This window comes from Morus notabilis, unplaced genomic scaffold (assembly GCF_000414095.1).
Source record: "Morus notabilis unplaced genomic scaffold, ASM41409v2 Scaffold35, whole genome shotgun sequence".
In the NCBI taxonomy this organism is placed as follows: domain Eukaryota; kingdom Viridiplantae; phylum Streptophyta; class Magnoliopsida; order Rosales; family Moraceae; genus Morus; species Morus notabilis.
In genome coordinates this window covers 670293-690344 of record NW_010361505.1, presented here as the reverse complement: position 1 = coordinate 690344, position 20052 = coordinate 670293, and the positions used below count along the sequence as shown (strand labels likewise).

Here is a 20052-nt window from a genome sequence, read left to right as displayed (position 1 = left end):
GAGAGTGCAATTCTAAGTTTATAGTGGAGTAACTATTGGAATTAATAGAATTAATTAATTGATTAAAGTGTTTAATTGATTATTAATTTTATTGGAGCTCGGGATTATAGGTCCATTAGTCCCCGCGTCGTCCTAGTAATTCTGCCAGACACAGAGGGCAAAATGGGAATTTTAGAATTACGGAATTCTAAAATTAAATACTCGAAAATAATTAATTGAGAATTAATTATTATTTAAATAATGTGATTATTTAAATTTAAATTTGAACACATCTAGATTTATCCATTTAAACTTATTTGATAAGTTGTTCAATTTAGAATTCAAATTAATTTAAGTTTGACTTAAATTAGAATTTGAATTTGAGTCAAAATTGGACTAATGGATAAAGGAAAAGAGGATAGTGTCACCTAGGTTGGCCGGCCATCTTGAGGATAAGGAGTAGGAGATTTTATTCCAAATTCAAATAGGAGATAATTAACAAACTTTATCTTGGAGATAGAGATTGGATTCCTTCTAGAAGTTTGACTTCTACTCTATAAATAAGAGAATAGTAGAAAATTGTGGACACAATTTTGGAGACAATTTTTGAAACAATTTTTGCCCTAATGTGAATAGGGTGGCTGAAATTATTCTCTTAGAGGGAAGGAAAAATTTTTCTCTAAAAATTCCACATCGTGCATGCGTTGGTGTTTGTGGAAATTTGAGTGTTTATTCTAACCCGTTTTGTCTCATGTGTGCCCACACACACGTCTTCATGGATTCTAGGAATTGACGTGGAAGACATTCGTTTTCTAAACACAAAGCTTTGGAGCAAGGATTGTTCGAGGTCAAAGAACTCAAGTTATCATCCTAATCGGCCGCCGGGTATTATTCGTAATTGAGTTCTTAATAAATGAATTCATGAGATTAATTTACTCATGCATAAATTAATATAATCTATAGAGTATCTCAAAGGTTTTATGAAAATTTTTGTTATACACGATCCGCTTCCCCCACGCTTCTGCATCCGAATTTGATTCGGAAACCAACAGTCACTACATATAGATCAATCATCCATAAATAATTCATAATTAGAGCTAGATAAAATCCGTTAACGTCTCTAATTATATCTTTATCCTTGAGTACCATTGGTTCTCTAATGGACAGTTATTCATAAAACACATTCATGAATCAGAGCTCTTACTAGTCCAAGTACCGAATCAACCCTCAAGAGAATTATGGATTCCATCTCGTGTAATAACATTCTCTGCTACCTACTTCATCACATCTCCAAAATACAAGGAATAGGATTCAGGGTTTCAGAATCCGTACCGAGTAAATCAAAAGACAAAAATTCATAAAGAGGAGTCTGTTAAGAACTCAAGATTAAGATCATTCTCTATATGACCATCGGTAGACTCAATTAGAATTTCTATACTTAATGGAAATTATTAGAAATTCATATTTTGTATGTGTCCTTGTTCCAGATAATCTCATTATGTGAAATACACTCATTCAATATCTCACCATATTAACAATGTGGATAATACCGCTCCATTCTAAATGGGAATGGCTGTATTAATAATATTTTAATTAGAGATTCTGAACTTTAATTAAATTCATTATGAACACTGTTTTTTATTATTATCCTTAAACATTATCCACTCGCATATAACATTTATATACAATGTTTAAGGTCACATAAATAATCATGTAATTTTTATTGATATTCGTAAAATATTCATAAATATATGCACATAAAATAATGAATAAACACTTTTATTAAATAAATAATAAATGTCCTATTACATCTCATGCTTCTAGGACACCATTTCCAATAGAAGTAATTGAAGAAATAAAGGAAGAAGCAATTGAAGAAACAATTGCAGAGAAAGAGGATGAGAAAGTGGGTGTTTCTTCTGACAAAATTGAAGAAATAATTGCTTCAGTGTTGAGGGATCTTGTCCATGATGCTGCTAAGGAAGGAGATAGATTTATTGAACAAAGGATTGTTGTGTTTGATGAGGCAGCGTCATAAGAAGCTATTAAGTGTATAGATGAAATTTTTTTATTTTTTTGTCCATTCTCTACAATTGTTGATAGTGATGCATCAGAAGAAGACAATGCAAGGTTCCAACCATGGTATAAGAGTAATATGATCTCTAGAAAAGGGTGGGGACTAGTCAACGATGCACATTTGATAAAGCCTGCTTTTGATTTTAAAGTTGACACTGTTGATTCAAAGTATTGGTTTCAAACTTTATGGACCCCAAAGTGTTAGCTAAGTGACTCGGTAAGATTCTACCATTTTTTTTCTTTTATAAATTTTATGCAAGGTTTTTTTTTTTAACAAATCTGATAATTATTTTTTTTTGTTTTGATAGCATGTTGATTGATTAGTGCATGAAAATGCACCCTAAATATTGCTTTTGATTTACACACTATTAAAATATTTAAGCTTTAATTAAACAGTTCCATTATTTTTACTCATAATATTTTTAAGTGGAATTTGTCTAGTTTTTGCTTAATTATTTACAGATAAAAAGCAGTGTAAAAAGCCACACAAAAATAAGCCATGAAAGTAATATTTTCAACCATCTGGAGCCAAGCCATCAGAAAGAGAGAGCCGAGTCGATTAAGCTGAGTAGCTGAGCCGGCCAAGTCGCATCAGTCCGCGTGGGCCCCAGCTCGCCTGCCGTCCTCACTCCACCTCGCGCGCGTCCCCAGCACGTCCATTCCTCAGCTAGCGCGTTCCTTCCACGGAGCCATCACCGCACGTCCAATAACTCTGAAGCGTGGGTCTCGCGTGTCAGCGTGCCATCCCAAGCTCTTCTCCACGTGCGACAGCTATCAAACCTTGTCCCCCACTCTGCCCGCGCCAGCACAGTCCAACCAATCCGCCCACGACATGTGGCACGTTTCCTCCTCACTTCCAATCACGTTGCGACACGTGTCCCCTTTGGTGCTGAATCCGAATTCCTTCCCCAAAAATCAGAACAAATTACCAGATTTCTTCCCAAATTAAATATATGATTTCTCCTAATTTATGTGTAATTTTATTTTGTTTCCTTTTCTTTTGTAATTTTCTAGTTTTACTATTTATTTCCTTATTTGACAGGCAACCTCTGAACACTATAAATAAAGGGGTTAGCCTAAGGTTTCCAGAAGTTTGGAATATTCAGTTTTCTATCATCTTGCTGTCAGTCTTATATTTTCTCTCTAGAACTTGTGAGAATGTTTTGCAAGCTAGGCTAGAGTTTTCTTGGTGAGGTTAGAGATGAACTTCTGTTGAGTGACCCAATTCGGGATTTTGATTCCTTGTGCTGTAAAGTTCAATATCATAATGAATTAAATCTCATCTATTTTTTATTACTTTTCAAAATATTATGTGCCAATTTTTATATAAGTTCAGTCACACTTTTCTTATGTAATTGTGTCACGCATTGTTTTGTCATTCTAATTATTTTACAAATTGTCTTTTACTGCAATATTGTCAAATTGATATATTGTCGATTTTGGATAACTTGTAATAATAATATTTTCTGAGCCAACATAGAGATTTAATTTATTCGATTCTTTTATTTTGTGAATCAAAACTTGAATTGGTGAATGAAGCATTAGGGATTCTCGACACCTTACCGTTTTCTTCATTTAAATTTTCTCCTTTTTATTTTATTTGCAACACAAATCCCAAAAACTCTCATTTTTCTTTAATTCACTTTTCTCTAACGCACTTATTCTGTTAGTCATTCTTGTTTTTTGCTATCTCTCTGTGGATACGACCGCCCTTTTGTGCTACAATTGACCGCTTGTGAACATCACTTTTGGGCGTTAATCAAATTTTGGCGCCGTTGCCGAGGAGGTGCTACTAGCAAGATTGATCAGTAGATTTTTAAGCCAAAGAGGTAGGTGCATTTTTTTTTTATTTTTACTCAATTTCTCTTTCTTGATTTACGTGATCTGTTATTAGCCCCCATTAAAAAAAAAAACTTGTGTTTGCTGTTTTGTTCTTCTGTGTTACGTTAGTTATACATTTATTATTATTGTTGTTTTCTTTTCTTCTTCTCTTTCTCATTTCTTATTTCAAAAAAAAAAAAAAATTCTTCCTTTGGTTTCCATGATTTGATTGTTAGCCTGCCTATATATATATTAAAAAAAAAAAACTTTTGTATGTGAAAAAAAAAGAAAGTAAAAGTTGCTGCAAGTTTCCGTGTGTATTCAGTATTTTATATTGCTATAGGTGTTGCTAATTTGACTTGATATTCATCTTCTCATTTCTATTAAAAAAAAAAAAGTTCCACTTATCATTTTTTTTTATTCTCGAAATTTTGTGTTGCTAAAAAAAAAAAATCTCACACTTTTAGGATTTGTGTTTTAGAATTAATTGTGATTTGATTTTGTAATCCTTTATTTGTGGTAAATTAGGATTCTATTTTGTTTCCTCATTTGTATATTTTAATTGTTACCTAGTTTAATTTTTCCTTTTATAGTTTCATTAATTTTTAGGATTATAATTAAGATGGTAATTAATTGACTAATTTAGATTCCTAATCTAGGTTTTTCATAATTTAGTAGATTTAAGCTTTTGACCTTAGGAATAGGTTCCATTAATTAGATTACATTTCATAATTTACTCAATAAAATTTAATAATTGATTTTGAGAATAATTGTGTGGTTACGTGGAAAGTACAATCTGAGGGAGTTCTGTCTAGGAAAGTTGGTACTTAAGTGGGCCTCGGCCCACCAATCTTTCCTGGGAACATTGCTCTGTCTAGGAGACTATTCATTGAGCCAAGAACTATAGTCTTTCCTGGGAGTACTCTCGGTGGTTACAATTTACGTTACTATATAATTATTTTCTTTTTGATTAAAAACAAAAAAACAAAAAAAATAAAAAAAAATAAAAAAAAGAGCCGCTTAAGGTGAATGCATCGATATAGAGACGAACTAGGGAGTTTGCTCAACGTCCAGATTTAGAAACTCTTAGTGAAATTCTATCCGACTCATCTTCTACGTCTCCGTCTTCGCACTCGTCGTTGGAATTCGCATTTCAAAATCTATTCACAATGGCACAACACGAGGAAGTTCAGCAGAGGACATTGTAAGATTACTTGCACCCAACGCGCACGGCCACCCCATCTTGCATTATGCTCCCACCGAATGCACCGCCTACGGATTTTAAGCTGGGCATGATTGCACTTCTCCCAACCTTTCACGGATTAGAGAATGAGAATCCATATGTACACATTCGGGAGTTTAAAGAGGTGGTGGCCACCTTTCACAGCCATGCTGAGGCAGCAAACACTATCAGATTGAAGTTTTTCCCTTTCTCTCTGAAAGACAAGGCCAAAAGCTGGCTGTATTCTCTTAGGCCCAGGTCTATTGGTACGTGGGAAGAAATGATGACGACATTCTTCAACAAGTATTTCCCACACCATAAGACCAACAATTTGAAATGACAGATCTCAAATTTCACTCAGAAGGAAAATGAAACTCTCTATCAAGCTTGGGAGCATTTTAAGGATCTGTTAAATCTATGTCCCCACCATGGATATGAAAGTTGGTGCCTCGTAAGCTATTTCTACGATGGACTCACAATCCGAGAGTGCCAATTTGTTGAGATGATGTGTAATGGAGATTTTCTCCAAAAGGATCCTGATGAAGCTATCGAGTACCTTAATGAGTTAGCTGAGAAAGCTCATACTTGGACTGGGCTGAGTGCTACTGAGAGCACCAGTAGGTCCCGACCAGTTGGAGTTTATCAATTAAGGGAAGAGGACGGTCTTAAGGACCAAGTTGAAGCTTTGACGAAGCAAATTGAGGCCCTCAAAAGTAAAGATAGTAAAGGATCCTATATGGTGGCAAGGACAGAGGCATATGAGCCTTGTTTAGTTTGTGGTGGAATGGGCCATCTAACTCAGGATTGCCACACTTTAAGTGAAATGAGAGGGGTGTATGAGGAGCAGTGTAATGCATTGGGCACATACAAGAAGCCTTACGGACCTTTCTTAGAATCTTACAATCCTAGTTGGAAAAACCACCCGAATTTCAGTTGGTGAGATTCGAACCAACAAACACAATCATCTGGAGGGCAATGGAGATCAAAGCAACAATCTCAACCACCAAGGACATATTTTGCGCCTCAGAATAACATGCAACTGAAAGGGAATTCTCCAGAGGATACCCTAAAAGCTTTTATGGATGCGCAAAATAAGATGAATCAAAGGGTTGATTTAATGCTCACGCAGCTGATAGAAGAGAACAAGGAAATAAAAAGTTAGATCACAAAGCTGACAAGAGCTTTAACCGTTCAAGAGCGCGGTAGATTTCCATCACAAGCCCAGTCCAATTTGAGAGGACAAAACATGGCTTACACTTCCAACTCTGAAGGTCAAAATATCAAGGAAGTTAACGTCATCACTACTCGAAGTGGTAAAAATTCAGACTCGCCATCGACAAGTACTACCACTTTGAGTAATGAAGAATCGGCTCAGGAGAAAGAAGAGCCAACAAAAATTTCGGTAAAGGTGCCCTTCCCCCAGGCTCTCCGACCTACTGGAAAAGTGCCGGAAAACCAAAGTGAGATCCTGGAGCACTTGACACAATTGAAGATCAATCTTCCCTTACTACATGTGATTAAGCAAGTGCCGGCCTATGCCAATGCTATAAAGGATCTGTGCACTATAAAGAGAAAGCACCATGTCAAGAAGACTACATTCTTGACGGAACAAGTGAACGCGGTGATTGAGCAGAAGACACCACTGAAGTAAAAAGATCCTGGCTGTCCCACCATTTCCTGCACCATTGGGACACGCGAGTTCGGCCAAGCATTGTTAGACCTAGGATCGAGTGTTAACCTCATGCCTTATTTAGTCTCCTCGCAATTAGGTCTTGGAGATATTAAGCCCACATCTGTGGTTCTGCAACTGGCCGATCGATCTATTAAGAGACTACGAGGAATAGTGGAAGATGTGTTATTACAAGTTGATAAGTTCTACTATCCTGTGGATTTCATTGTTTTGGACACTCAGTCAGTGGTTGATGTGGAGTCAAAAATCCCGATCATCCTTAGAAGACCATTCCTTGCGACAGCAAATGCTCTAATTAATTGTAGAAATGGTCTAATGAAGATCTCTTTTAGGAATATAACTCTCGAGGTAAATGTTTTCAACATTGTAAAACAACCACAAGGTGATAACGAGTGTCACCAAACATTCTTGATCGACACACTTGTCGAGGAGGAGGTTCTGCTACAAACCAACTCTGAAGATCTTGAAATCTCCTCCAAAATTCTGAATCTGAAAGTTCCGGTCCTTGTGAGTTGGCTAACATTTCTGCCATTTTCAACAACTCACAGGATAAAGGAATTAAGTTTAAGCAATTATGTTTCGAGGAACTTCCGTAAGGGAGAGAGAAACCAAAGCCTTCCATCGAAGAACCCCTTACAGTGAAACTTGCTCAACTACCTGAAGGATTGAAACATGTATTTTTGGGAGTCGGCGATACCTTTCCTGTTATCATTTCTTCCAAACTCGATGCATCACAAGAGCAGCGATTGATCAACATGCTATAAGAGCATAGGTCTGTATTGGGTTGGACAATTGCTGACATTAAAGGGATCAGTCCTTTGATTTGCTCCCATCATATTCATTTGGAAGAAGGAGCTAACCCGCGAAGAGATCCTCAAAGAAGATTGAATCCAACAATGAAATAAGTGGTGAAGAATGAGGTTACCAAGCTATTAGATGCTAGCATAATTTATCCTGTTGCTGATAGCAAGTGGGTTAGTCTGACCCAGGTAGTGCTAAAGAAATCGGGGGTCACTGTGGTGAAAAATGAGAAAGGGGCTCTAGTTCCCACAAAGGTCATGACTGGTTGGTGCATGTGTATTGACTATCACAAGCTTAACGCCGCCACTCGCAAAGACCATTTTCCACTTCCATTCATGGATCAAATCTTAGAATGAGTGGCAGGTCATCCTTTCTATTGCTTTCTCGATAGCTATTTAGGATATTATCAGATAGAGATAGCATTAGAAGATCAGGATAAGACAACATTCACATGTCCTTTTGGCACTTATGCCTTTCGGCGAATGCCATTTGGACTATGTAATGCACCTGCAACATTTCAGTTGTGTATGATGAGAATTTTCAGCGGCATGATCAAAAAATGCATGGAAGTGTTCATGGATGATTTGACAGTCTTCGGAGATTCATTCGACACATTTCTTCTCAACTTAGAAGCCGTTCTACAAAGATGTGAAGAGAAGGGTCTTGTGCTCAATTGGGGGAAGTGTCATTTCATGGTATCATCCGGCATAGTTCTTGGGCACATTATTTTTGAAAGAGGAATCGAGGTCGACCGCTCTAAGGTTGCACTCATTTTCAACCTACCCACCCCCAAGGCCGTTAAAGATGTCCGATCTTTTCTGGGGCACGCCGGATTCTACAGGAGGTTCATTCAGAACTTTTCATCCATAGCGAGACTGCTAAGCAACCTCCTAGCAAAAGATGCTGTGTTCAACTAGACACATGAGTGTGAGGATGCATTCTGAACACTCATCGCAAAACTGACTTCCGCCCCTATTATGCAGTCACCAGATTGGAGCTTACCTTTCGAGATCATGTGTGACGCAAGTAACTACGCTGTGGGGGCCGTTCTTGGTCAATGGAGGGAGGGGAAGCCTTTCGTTGTCTACTACGTAAGCCGTACTATGAATAGTACTCAAATGAACTACTCTACTACTGAAAAAGAGTTGCTTGTTGTAGTATTTGCTCTCGATAAGTTCCGTGCATATCTGATTGGTTCACCTATCACCCTCTTCACAGATCATGCCACCCTTAAGTACCTTCTCTCCAAAAAGGATGCTAAGGCACGTTTAATTAGGTGGATCCTTCTCCTACAGGAATTTGACTTGACAATCAAGGACAAGAAGGGAGTCAAAAATGTGGTGGCAGACCACTTATCTCGTCTTGAATTTAATGATTCCGCCGAAACTCCTACTATTAGAGATGACTTCCCCGATGAACATCTCTTCGCCGTTACTAAGATGCGATGGTATGCGAACATTGTTAACTACTTGGTGACGGGCGAGATTCCATCTACCTAGGGTGCACAAGACAAGAGGAAGTTTCTGGTCGAGGTTCGTAACTTTTATTGGGATGATCCCTATCTTTTTAAGTACTGCCCCGACCAGATCATGAGACGATGCATCCCGGATGATGAAGTGTCTATTGTCTTGAACTTTTGCCACAACGATGCATGTGGCGGTCATTTTTCTATGAAGAAGACTGCCGCGAAAATCTTGCAGTGTAGTCTCTATTGGCCTACTTTATTCAAGGACACCAATGACTTTTGCCATTCTTGTGAGAGGTGCCAAAAGCTAGGTGCCTTGTCCCATCGCCATATGATGCCCTTGAACCCGATTCTCGTAATAGAAATATTCGATTGCTGGGGGATAGACTTTATGGGACCATTTCCACCTTCTTATGGATTCCTCTACATACTCCTCGCTGTGGATTACGTGTCTAAGTGGGTAAAAGCCGTGGCGTGCCGGAACAACGATAACACTACTGTTGTAAAGTTCTTAAAGGAAAATGTGTTATCTTGATTTGGAACGCCTCGTGCCATCATCAGTGATCAAGGCACCTATTTCTGCAACTGTTCTTTTGAGGCTCTGATGCGCAAGTACGGTGTGGTTCATAAAGTTTCAACTGCCTATCACCCATAGACAAATGGCCAAGATGAGTTGGTCAATAGGGAGATTAAGCAAATTCTAGAAAAGACGGTTAATCCCGATCGCAAGATTGGTCACTGCGCCTTCCGGACGCACTTTGGGCATACCGCACTGCTTACAAAACCTAACTTGGGATGTCTCCCTATAGGCTTATCTTAGGAAAAGCCTTTCATCTACCTGTAGAGCTCGAACATAAGGCTTATTGGGCTACCAAGGACCTCAACTTCGATCTCAGTGTTGCAGGTGTCAATCGGAAGCTCTAGCTTTCTGAAATCGAGGAGTTAAGGAACGATGCCTATGATAATTCCAGGATCTACAAGGCAAAAATGAAAGCGGCTCATGATAAGTAGATCCTGAGGAAGAACTTCGAGCCGAATCAACGGGTTCATCTTTATGATTCCCGTTTGCATCTCCACCTCGGTAAGTTGAGGTCACGGTGGACTGGCCCGTTCGCAGTGAAACACGTTTTTCCCAATGGTGCTGTCGAGGTTGAAGACCCAACCGATGGGAGAATCCTTAAAGTAAATGGCCAGCGTCTGAAAAATTACTTAGAGCGGGTGAACTAGGTTGAAGAGATCATTCTCAACGACCCCGTTTACCAGCCCTGAGTAGTTTGCTCACATCTCATGTATCATATTTTCATTTTCTATTTTTTTCGTTTCTTTTTACATTCTTTTTTATGTGTGTTTTTGGAGAATCATATCAGGAAGCTCAAGCTGTGCTCATATGTGGAATGCTCATCATCCAGGTGTCTTCTTTCTCTATATTTCCATAATTTTTTACACTGAGGACACTGTCTGATTTTGGTTGGGGGTGGTAGGCATATTCATGCGTAAGAGTGATTTTTGTCATGTTGATATTTAGGTTAAAATTTTTGCTAAGTTATCTGAGTATGATTTCAAAATGTTTGGTTTGAGTCAATTTACGCTATCTTGGTTACTAAGAAATGACTTCCAGAGTTTCTTTTTGCACATGCTAAACCTTGTGGTAAGATGGATGTTAATGCATGTCAGCTGAGAAAATTTACGACTTTAAGTGCTTGATTTTTAGTGAGTTAAGAGAGTTGAGAAAACGACTTTTGAACTTTCATTGATCTTTTGAGCTGGTAAAATCACTGATAGAACAACATTACATGGTTAGTGGTATGCTTGGTGCATATGCTTGAGGGATGGATTTTGGGTTAGATAGGAATGATTCTATGTAATACAGCCTCATTTCTTACTTTTCAAAAAAAAAAACTGAGCAAGAGCAACATTTCATAGATCTTGTAGTTTGGTGTTAATCACATTTAATGCTACATAGCAGTTTGTCAAAAGAACACCTTTCTACATTCACTTCATTATTGCAGGTTGTCTCTTGCCAAAAAAAAAGGAAAAAAGGAAAAAAAAAAAAAAGTAATATTCCTATGCTTGGCTCTTTGATCGTTTTTATAAATTTCTGTTTGACCCGAATTAAATCCCAAAAAGCTGGTTTGTGGTAAGAATGGTGGAATGTTCTAGTAGTTGATTAACCTATCTTTTGGTCAATGTTCGTTTGACTGTTTGTCCTAAATTTGACATTCCTCACACAGAGCGTTGATTGTTTCATTTCCAACTCCATGAGAGAAAACCTTTGCACTCAAATATTCCTGACACCTGTGAGATCAATGGAGTTGAGACTTCTATTTGGTGAATTTTTCAAAGCTGCATGTGTTATGGTCAGTGGTAAGAAGGTTATGGTTTGGAGCACACACACACGACTCTGGAGTTATGACTGAAATAATCTTGATAGTATCTTTTGACTTCTTACTGACAGTTTGTTTGAAATACTCAGGTGACTAAGCGAGTTGAGACTTAGATTTTCTTTGTGACATGATTTCTCTTGCGCTTGGATTGCTAGAGACTAGCAATAAGCTGGTTGGGGGTTGTGATTAGTGCATGAAAATGCACCCTCAATATTGCTTTTGATTTACACAATATTAAAATATTTAAGCTTTAATTAAACAATTCCATTATTTTTATTCATAATATTTTTAAGCAGAATTTGTCTAGTTTTTGCTTAATTATTTACAGATAAAAAGGAGATATGAAAGCCATATTTTTAACCATCCGGAGCCAAGCCATCACAGAGAGAGAGCCGAGCCGATTAAGCCGAGTAGCTGAGCCGGCCAAGTCGCATCAGTCCGCGTGGGCCCCAGCTCGCCTGCCTTCCTCACTCCACCTCGCGCGCGTCCCCAACACGCCCGTTCCTCAGCTAGCGCGTTCCTTCCACGGAGCCATCACCGCGCGTCCAATAACTCTGAATCATGGGTCCCGCATGTCAGCGTGCCATCCTAAGCTCTTCTCCGCATGCGACAGCTGTCAAACCTTGTCCCCCACTCTACTTGCGCCAGTACAGTCCAACCAATCCGCCCACGACACGTGGCACATTTCCTCCTCACTTCCAATCACGTTGCGACACGTGTCCCCTTTGGTGCTGAATCCGAATTCCTTCCCCAAAAATCAGAACAAATTACCAGATTTCTTCCCAAATCAAATATATGATTTCTCCTAATTTATGTGTAATTTTATTTTGTTTCCTTTTCTTTTGTAATTTTCTAGTTTTACTATTTATTTCCTTATTTGACAGGCAACCTCTGAACACTATAAATAAAGGGGTTAGCCTAAGGTTTCTAGAAGTTTGGAATATTCAGTTTTCTGTTGTCTTGCTGTCAGTCTCATATTTTCTCTCTAGAACTTATGAGAATGTTTTGCAAGCTAGGCTAGAGTTTTCTTGGTGAGGTTAGAGATGAACTTCTGTTGAGTGACCTAATTCGGGGTTTTGATTCCTTGTGTTGTAAAGTTCAATATCTTAATGAATTAAATCTCATCTATTTTTCTATTACTTTTCAAAATATTGTGTGCTAATTTTTTATATAAGTTCAGTCACGCTTTTCTTATATAATTATGTCACGCATTGTTTTGTCATTCTAATTATTTTACAAATTGTCTTTTACTGCAATATTGTCAAATTGATATATTGTCAATTTTGGATAACTTGTAATAATAATATTTTCTGAGCCAACATAGAGATTTAATTTATTCAATTCTTTTATTTTGTGAATCAAAACTTGACTTGGTGAACGAAGCATTAGGAATTCTCGACACCTTACCGTTTTCTTCATACAAATATTTTCCTTTTTATTTTATTTGCAACAAAAATCTCAAAAACTCTCATTTTTCTTTAATTCACTTTTCTCTAACGCTCTTATTTTGTTAGTCATTCTTGTTATTTTGTTATCTCTCTGTGGATACGACCGCCCTTCTGTGCTACAATTGACCGCTTGTGAACATCACTTTTAGGCGTTAATCATTGATGTAGACACATATTACTTGCGAAGAAAGATGGTGTGCTACACAAACAGGCCTTACATTAGGTGCATGATTTTGGACTCACATTTTTTCACCAGAATTAATAGCTTATGGTGCTCTAAAAACCAAAAGGATTTTGATTAGTCTACGTTCGATTTCTCTTCACATTGTGCTCTTCAAGATTATGTGTTGGGAGATTATTTATTTTGTAGCTTGCCTTTTTGTGAAGTGGACATTCTTCTTGTACCTATTTTTCTTGAGCGTAGGGAGCATTAGATTTTGGGTTATGTAGAGTTTAAAGATCATTGTATTAGGATATATGATTCTCTTTTTTCAAAGAGGGTAGAGAAGCAAGTTCATGCTTCTGTGGAATCTTTAACAACCATTCTTCCCCACTTGCTTGAATTTATTGGCTACTTTGATTCTCATACACAAAAGTATTTCACAAGTTAATTTGATCATCTTGACCCTTTTGAGATCATATTTGACGATTGTCCAAGACAAGAGAATGGATTAGTTTTTTTTATCTCTTTAAATGTTTTTTTGTTTTCCTTTGACTTCATTCATTTTTGCATTTATATTGGTTGTTTCTAATTGTTAGATTTTTGGTGGTTGTTTTTTGTAGTGGTGATTGTGGAATATTTATGCTTAAGATGGCTGAGATCATAATGGAAGCCGGATCTGATGATTGTTTGAGAAAGCAATGGGCTGGAACATTATTCCGCAAGAAGATGGCAGTTGAGTTGTTGAACCATGCCTTGCGGAAACAGCAATTTGTATATGAGAGTGATGATAACAGGGGTCAAAATGCCCCAAAAATACATTTTATGATGCCAAGAGATGCCATTAAGTTTGACTTGGATGATTATATTGATTAACTTGACTTGTTGGTTTTCAGATTCTTGTATATTTCTAGTTTTGGTACAGATTATATTGTTTATTGGTTTTTTAGAGTCTAGTATGTTTAACATTTATGATAGATTGGTTTTTAATTTTAGTAAGTAAACAAGTTTCAAGTTATTTTAGTTATGTTGCATATTTTTACATGTAATGCTCGTCCATAACTTGTCTGGTTATAAACCATAACTTGACAAGTTATTGTCCATAATTCACAATTTTTATCCATAATTCACAGTTTTTGTCCATAACTTGTGCGGTTATACACCATAATTAACTGTTTATGGTACATAATTGACAATTTTTTCATAACTTGTCCATATATGGACCATAATTTAACGGGTTATGGTACACAATTGACATGTATTTACATAACTTGTCCAGTTATGCAGCATAACTTGATAGGTTATTACCATAACTTGACCATAACTTGACCATAACTTGATAGGTTATTACCATAATTTTCAGTTCCAATAATGACACAAGTCAAAAGGTTATGATCATAACTCGATCATCATAACCTGACAGTAACTTCATAGTGTTCCTGAACTTGTATTTTTCAGATTCAACAACATGAAATTGATAAATCCTGGGTTTACATTATTTTCATTCAAGTGTGAATCTCAAACATAAGCTAAAAGTCTTGTCAATGAATATTAACATTCAAAAGATTGTAAGTAGTGTATATCTCAAGTCATCATTTAAAATATAAGACTAGTTTTTGGAAACAGTAATCATATCATCCAAAAGGTTGTATTCTAATATCAACTCATTTTTACGAGTTTGGGTCGTTAGAACTTTGGGTCAAGAGGATGAATGAAGGAATGCCAAGCTCTTCCATTTTTTCCCTCTATTCCTTTGCACTTTTTCTTTTGTATTTCTTCATTATTTTTTCTTCTTCCTCATTTTCTCTTTCTTCATAATCTTCCTCCTGCAATAACAAGTTTTTGATTAGTTGTAAGAAACTTTTTTTTTCTTTTTTTTTTCTCAACTAGTATTAATATAGTATTAATAAGATTCATACCTTTTTGATTCCTTAAGCAGCAGCTTTTCTCATTGCTATTATCTTTTCAGCTTCTTCAAATATTTTGTCCAATGTTTGTTGACTGATATCAAACGAGTATGTGAGTAGAGTATAACCGAATTCTCCCGCATTTTCTCCTAGCTCTACAGATACTTCTTTTTCTCTGTCCTCCTGCTCATTGAGGTACAAATTAGTATATCATTAAGGAAACATTACGAAAACAAATTCAACATTAATTTGCGTTGATTCAGTACCTCAGAAGTTGGATTGTTTTGTATTTCTTTGATAAACAGAAGCACATCTTGTTGAATGGTTCTCATAATGCCCACATAATCCACAACCATTGCCTTTATTTCTTTCAGATCCTCTTTAATGGCTACTTGGTTGGCTTCAAAATGTTTTACTTTGTTAAGTAGATTACTTAGATCAATTTCCATCTTGTCCAGTTTTGTTGATGCTGCTGGTGGCATTTCTCTTTGAACTTCATCATGATTTATTTTTCTCAAAATGACCATAACTTGACAGTGATCTATATTATCTTCGTCAATTTGAATAATCAGACCTGCACTTGTAATTTTCAGATTCAATAATGACATAACTTGACAGGTTATGATCATAACCTGACCATAACTTAATTTTTGAAGTTGTGTCGAGTTATGGATAGAGCCTTACTATACGATAGGATTCCAATTATAGTTGTAACGAGCCCCTGTTCTTAATTTTTGAATAATTACATGTTTACAATCTTTTCATTCAAGTGTCAATCTCAAACATAAGCTAAAAGTCTGTCAATCAATATTAACATATTCAAATGAATTAGTGGTTTTTGAATTAGTGATTAACGGATTTACCTTGTTCTTTTGTTAATTTCTGATGTCTATGGTCCATCTTCGATTTCTTGTCTAACGACACCGGCGAGGTTTCTGAGAGTGGCAGACAGAAGAGAGAGAAATGGTGGCGGATGAGAATCTGAGATTGGTGGAGGGATGAGAGAGAGAGATGCAGAGGGAAGAGAGACAGATCGCGTTATAGGGCCGGAGGGAAGAGAGAGTGATCGTGGGAGAGTGGTGGAGGGAAGAAACAGTTCGCCGGATAGCACTGGAGGGGACAGAGAGTGATCATGGGAGAGCGGCAAAGGGAAGAAACAGTTCACCAGAAAGCACCGGAGGGAAGAGAGAGTGATCGTGGGAGAGCGGCGGAGGGAAGAAACAGTTCACCGGAGAGCGCCAGAGGGAAGAGAGAGTGATCGTGGGAGAGCGACAGGGGGAAGAAATAATTCGCTGGAGAGTGCCGGGGGGAAGAGAGAGAGAGAGAGAGAGAAAGAGAGAGGAGAGAGAGGTGTTAGGGTTTTTTGAGTGGAAAGGGCATTTTTGAAATCTTATGTGTAGATAAATCGAAATATACCCTAATTTAGCCTATTTATTAACTTATATAAATTATTAACCTATTAATTTTAATTCATCTCATGTCTTGGCCTATTTTCCTCTTTCTCCCTTTATAATTTACTAAGAAAAATAATCCAATAATGATGGGTAGATTCCATAAGACTGAATAATTGAATTAACTGCCAACATAAAAATTAAGAATAATTAATTTAAAAAAATCAACTATTACAATATGAGAATAATAATAAAAATTCAATAAATTATAAATGAGTCCAAAACCAATTAGGGTTTTAACTATTGACATTATGCAATTTATAACTGATAGTCGGATGTTAAGTTCTATTAGGGCACGATACCGACATAATTAGCAAGTGAGGATAAACTTAAAATAACGTTCACGTGAAATCCAACTAAGTACAAATCTCACCTAGAATTAAAAATGACATTATGTGTTTGTGAATTTTTTTGCTTATGTATGTAATTTTTCGTGATTGTTGACAAACTTTATATTATGATGCTGCCTCTCTAAGTTATATGCATTAATATTCCTATGACACATGATTATTATTGCATGTTCACTTTTAATAAATAAGAAGCAAAGGTAAAGAAAATAAAATAAAGTGTGGTGCCACCCTCCGACCTTAGGGGATGGGAGGTTAAAATTATTTCACCTCATGGTGACAAGACGTTAACCAAATAATTAAAGTAAGACCACCCACCGACCTTAGGGGATGGGAGGTTAAAATTCTTCTGCCTCTTGGTGTAAAACCCAAAAAAAAATTTGGGGTCAATTTGTAATTTTTAAAGACTTAAGTGTGAAAAGTTTAGAAATCTGGGTCAAAATTCGAATTTAGAAGAAATGTGGGGGTCAAAAATAAAGATTTTGACAGTTAGCATGTCTAACCTGTTATTTAGTGCCACTTGGGCGTATCTCATCCTCACCAAAACAGAAAACCCTCACTTTCCTTCTCTCTCTCTCTCTCTTTCTCCACGTACAGCCGACCAACCTCCGGTGAGATTCCGGCGTCCGTTTTTTACACCTCCCAGCTCATTGGAAAGATCTCTGAGCTGAGTTCGGATTGGTGCCTTCCATCCGCCAACTCCGCCGGACGATGCCACACTCGCCGGCCAAAGTTTCGAAAAACATCTAAACTTCCGATCATGATATCTTCACCATCCGGTGTCCGATCGAGGTGATTTCAGTCCCAATAGACTCAGAGTGAAGAGACGAAGAAAACCATACTAGTAGCATGGCTTGATTCTGACTAGAGTGCCGCCGCCTGTAGTGGTCAGATTTCTCACCGCCGCCGCCCTTAGATCTTCCTTCTCCGGCTGTCGTGAACGACACCGCCCAACCCATTAGCTTCAGAGGGAGCCAGTGAGTCGTTCTAGGCTACCAGCTATGGTCACCGCCGCCACCTTGCCAGAAAATGAGCCGCTGCCACCGTGAGAAAAATGGGAGGATGGTTCTGGTGATCTAGCCATTTGATCCTCGTGGTCTTGGTGTCAAAATGCTCAAAATCTCACGGGTAATGAAATACCTCAATCAATTTTGAAGATTTGTAGCTGAAAAACAAAGATTCAAGGCTCAAAATTCAGCCAGAATTGAGGATCCTGATTTGAGTTGTTAGAGGCCAAATTTGGTAAAATTAACACCGCCATTGGATTCAGAACCATCGATTTAGGGGGACTAGGACCCAAGTGCACCGCAGGATTCTTCTCTGGGAAGCTCCGCCGCTGCACCGCCACCATGCCACTACCGTCGGTGGCTGGATTCCGGCGAAGCTTCGTTTCTCAGCTTTCCAACTTCCGATTGACAATCCGGGATCCGTTTTGAGGTAGGGGTCCTATTACTTAACTTTTGTGGAATTTTATTTAATTTAATTAACTTTGTTAAATATGAGGAGAATGAAATTGGACATTAAACTTCTTTATTACTGTTATACGATATGACTTGAACAAAACCATTAGGGGGCCCGTCCTGTATTGTACAGTGTGGCCAAGAGATTTGACATAAGTTTGGAATCTGACACAAAAGCATGGTTAGGAGAATGTAAACCGGATACGATAGTGAGATAGTGGGCTAACAGTAGCTGTGGCCGTTCACCATCCCTGGGTGTGGACCCAAAATGGTAAAAGAGTGGAGAGGAGATGACGCTCTCCGGGGTTGAGAATCCCCAAGGTTACTATACAATGGTTGCGTCTTGTTGAGGGCTTGGAATGACAATTCACCCTTGCTCGTGGTTCGAGAACTGATCTGGTAGGGACCCCGAGATAGAGCTCCTGGTTATCAGTGCCTCTGAATCACCGCGCCCTTCGGGGGTATTTCGTCACGAGCGTATGGATTGGATTATCTCATTGACACTGATCATCTGACTCATTTTACATAAAACATAAAAACTACTTACCATGCAGGTTTAATTGGAAAAATAAATAAATAAAACTAAAGGTGAGTAATAATCCTCCTACTAAGCATTCCATGCTCACCCCTTTTCTCTTCCCATTCCCATGCAGTGTACAGTGTAATCTTTCAGACGAGGAGTAGACGTCTCACAGTGCACACGTGTTGGAGACCTATCCCTTCTTTTGGTCTTCTTCTTCCATTATGTAAGATTCTGAACTGGGTTATTTCGACAGGGATGTGACTGATGATGGTTGCATTATTTAAGTATTTTACTTGGTGCTACATTGTACTGTGGATTTCTGGTTTTATTTTCTTTGTCGATTTGTGATTTTTAATTATGAGTTTTTCATTGAAAGTCCCATGAGCACTTGTCGTTTATATTTTGAGAGTTATATTTTATTTTTCTTTTCGTTTGTCCCTCGTATTTTATTCTTATTGTTTAACCCCCACCTAGGGGTGTTACAGATTTTGGTATCAGAGCCTAGGTTAGGAAACCTAGGGAGTGTAGCACCATTTTACATGGTCTTATTTGGGTTTTACATTTTGTGTATGTAAATCATCATCAGTACTAACCCTGTCAAATTCTCACAGTCAAATCAAAAAGTATGCCGCCAAGGCGTAATCCCCAACCTGCTGCCCTGGCCTTCGATATGGAACAATTTGCTGCCATGTTCCAAGCCTTTCAAAATGTCCAAAATCTTCCCCAGGATCCAAATCCTGCTGAGCAACGTCTGACATTGCTTGAAAAGTTCATGAAGCAGAAACCTCCTACATTTATTGGCGTGCCAGATCCGGTAGCCGCCGAGCAATGGTTAAAGAGCAGCAAAAAGAAACTCTGAACTTTAGGAATTCTGCCGGAATACTGTGTTGATTTTGCAACCTACATGTTTGAAGGAAAAGTGAAGCAATGGCTAGAAAGTCAGGGGGAAGACTATGATATACCTAATCTTCCTTGGGATGAGTTTGAGGCATTATTCAAGAGGACATTTATTCCTGAGAAGCATCGACTGAGGATGATTAGAGAATTTGATGACTTGGTACAGGGTGATATGACAGTAGCACAATATCATGCCCGGTTTATCGACTTATCCCGTTACAATCCCGGCGCAGTTGCAGACCCTATGGCTAGGTGTGAGAAATTTTGAAAGAACCTGAGGCCTAGACTTAGACAGATGATAGCATCTACTACTTCAAACAATTTTCTTAAGCTGGTTGATGCGGCCGAGCGAGCAGAAGCTAAGCTCAATAACACTTATGGAGAGTACAAAGGACCAGGAGGAAGCAGAAGGTCAAGAAAA

At 37.9% G+C, this 20052-nt stretch overlaps 1 non-coding gene and 1 pseudogene across 1 annotated transcript; one reads left to right on the top strand and one right to left on the bottom strand.

Annotated features, from left to right (window-relative positions):
- Positions 1 to 5426: 5426 nt before the first annotated feature.
- On the bottom strand, positions 5427 to 5533 carry LOC112091915. Its single transcript, XR_002902346.1, has one exon. It is a non-coding gene; the product is annotated as a small nucleolar RNA R71 (small nucleolar RNA).
- A 70-nt stretch (positions 5534 to 5603) lies between these two features.
- Positions 5604 to 13922, top strand: LOC112091904 (annotated as a pseudogene).
- Positions 13923 to 20052: the final 6130 nt, after the last annotated feature.